General features: G+C 50.2%; 1 long non-coding RNA gene across 1 annotated transcript; it reads right to left on the bottom strand.

Annotated features, from left to right (window-relative positions):
• Positions 1-904: 904 nt before the first annotated feature.
• LOC309863215 lies at positions 905-2,264 on the bottom strand. Its single transcript, XR_014310931.1, has 3 exons — positions 2,178-2,264; positions 1,354-1,441; positions 905-1,092 (listed from the first exon to the last, which is right to left on the bottom strand). It is a non-coding gene; the product is annotated as an uncharacterized lncRNA (long non-coding RNA).
• Between the last annotated feature and the right edge of the window lie 422 nt (positions 2,265-2,686).

Here is a 2,686-nt window from a genome sequence, read left to right on the forward strand (position 1 = left end):
CGAGTTCCCTCTCAGCTAGCACCTTGCTGGGGAAGAGAAGTAGCATAGATGGTACTAAAGCCTTGCAGCTCTGAGGGGCTGGAGGGGCTCAGCCTGACACCCCTGGTGGCCATGGTTCCTTCTTCCCTTTACCTGTTCCTTCCCCAGCGGTGGCCCAGAAAGCATCTGTTAAGAAAAGCACCTCATGGGGCGGGTGGCTCAGTGGGTTAAGCCGCTGCCTTTGGCTCAGGTCATGATCTCAGGGTCCTGGGATCGAGTCCCACATCGGGCTCTGTGCTCAGCAGGGAGCCTGCTTCCTCCTCTCTCTCTCTCTGCCTGCCTCTCTGCCTACTTGTGATCTCTCTCTGTCGAATAAATAAATAAAATCTTTAAAAAAAAAAAAGTACCTCATGTTGTTTTTATTTATTAGTTTTGTCTTCAGTCTAAGGGGCCTGTGGGCATATTGAGGACAGAGTCCAGTCCTTATCCTTACACTGTACACAGTCATCTTCTCAGGGCTCAGTGATAATAATGCCAGCAAGCACTGACTGAGTGCTCACCACACACTACCATTCCAAGCACATCACGGGCCTCGACTCCTATAACCCTCGCTCCACTCAGTGAGTCGGTGTTCTCATTAACACCAGAAGAGGCGATGGAGACACAGAGAGATTAACTATCTTGCCTGCAGTCACTCAGCTGGTCAATAGTAGGTTAGCCTTAAAGGGACTGTTCTGGGCTGACTTGTGTCCCCCACCCCCCGAAGTCCTATGTTGGAAGTCCCAGCCCCCACTACGTCAGAATAGGATATTTGGACATAGGATCTTTACAAGAGTAATGAAGTGAAATGAGGTTGTGAAGGTAGGGTCCTAATTCAATACGATGGATGTATTTGTAAGAGGAGAGACTTGGACATAGACATGTATGGAGGGAAGCCCACGTGAAGACATAGCAGGAGGGTGTCCACCTACCAGCCAAGGAGAGAGGCATGAGGAGGAATCAACTTCACCAACACCCTGATCTCAGACTTCTGGTCCTCAGGATTGTGACAGATAAACTGGTGTTGCATAAGTCACCCAGGCTGTGGTCCTTTGTCACCGCAGCCCTAGCAAACTAGCACAGGTATGTAGTGAGTATCAAAGAAAGATCTAGAGACCCTGTGCTCCACTTCTGTGGCCATGCAATCTGGCCCTGCCATATCTCTCCTGTGTTCAACGTGAGGAGGCAACATCTCCAGCCCCCTGGGCACCTGGCATCCTGCAGCTCGAGATGCCTGTGGTCTCCTCAGGGCTGAGCACACCCCTCGTAAACAGAGGCTTTCATCCTCACCACCCCAGAACTGTGATTCACTGGCGAATACCCAGCTCAACTCACGGAGCAAGACTTTTTCCTTCGCCAACTCATTGGCTCATTCAACCAGTGGTTCCTGATGCCTGCTGCATCCCAGGCACTGTTTCGGGACCTGGAAATATAACGGTAACCAGAATCCCATTACGGTCTCCGGGACCATAACAGTAATCATATAAATAAATGCAAATTTCCTCTTCATCAAGGAATCCTACTAATAAAATAAAAATAGCCGGCGTGGTAAGAACTAAAAATGAAGAGCTCTCCAGTGCCATGGCAACAGCTGATAGGGGGAATTGACCTTAAGAGAGGTCAGCAAAGCCTTGGGCCTTGAGAGAAGGGTGATGGAGCTGACCAAGCACAGAGGGGAAGGACCGGGATTACAGGTGGAGGATATAGCCAGAGCAACGATTTACAGAAAAGGACTAAACACACACCGCTTCTCAGATGCTTGCGGGGTGCAGGGCTAAGAGTTATGGAAAAGGGGGAGAAGCAAGGAGGAAAGGCGAAGAGATAGAAAAGAGGGGAAGTAGAAAGGAAGAAGAAAACTAACGTGAATTGAAACCTGGTATATACCCCGCAACGTGCTAGGTATCTTCCCATAATTCAGCTCATCTTTTCAACCCTAAGAGATCCAGCTTTCTGGGACTAGGGTGAGGCCGGAGGCATACCCTTGCCAGCCCCTCAGAGCATTGCCTCCTGCAGGTTTACACCACTGGTGCCTCCCACTAGCCAAGCCCTGGGGCTCCACCACACTTGGGGTCCCCCTCACCATGGCCCAGTCGCCCTGGTGGCCTGGGACACCTGCAGTGTGCTGCTGGGGGCTGAGCTCCCTCTCAGGAGAGCTATACCTGAGCCATGTACTCCCGAAGCTTGCACAACCCAGCGGGCTCCTGCACAGTCCTTGCAGCCCAAGGACCACGGTCTGTGCCTTCTACCGCCTGTGCAGCCTCTCTCAGGACTTTGAAGAAAGCCTCCCCTCAACCCTGGGGAGGGTTGTCGAGGACAGCAGGAGGTCAGGAATCAGAGGAATGCGAAGGGGTGTGCCAGAGGATTCGCATTCTCCGGCAAAGTCCAAGATAGCAGAAAGGGTTTATAGCCCAAAACCAAGACCAGGAACATAAGCAGAGAGATAAACTGGGCTATTTTAAATTGCTGCCCAAGAAGTGCTTTTGTGCTATGTATAAACCAGCGGAAAAAGAGAAAAGCAAGTGCTGTGGCTCAGATCAAAAATGTTTTAACATACATTTACATGTCACTTTCCAAATGCATAGCAGCACTTAGGTAGAAGGAATTTCTTTATTTTCTAGAATTCACCATTGAGTTTAGCTCAATGCACTTCCCTTCCTCCTTTACTAAT

Source organism: Mustela nivalis, assembly GCF_964662115.1.
Source record: "Mustela nivalis genome assembly, chromosome: 4".
Taxonomy (NCBI): domain Eukaryota; kingdom Metazoa; phylum Chordata; class Mammalia; order Carnivora; family Mustelidae; genus Mustela; species Mustela nivalis.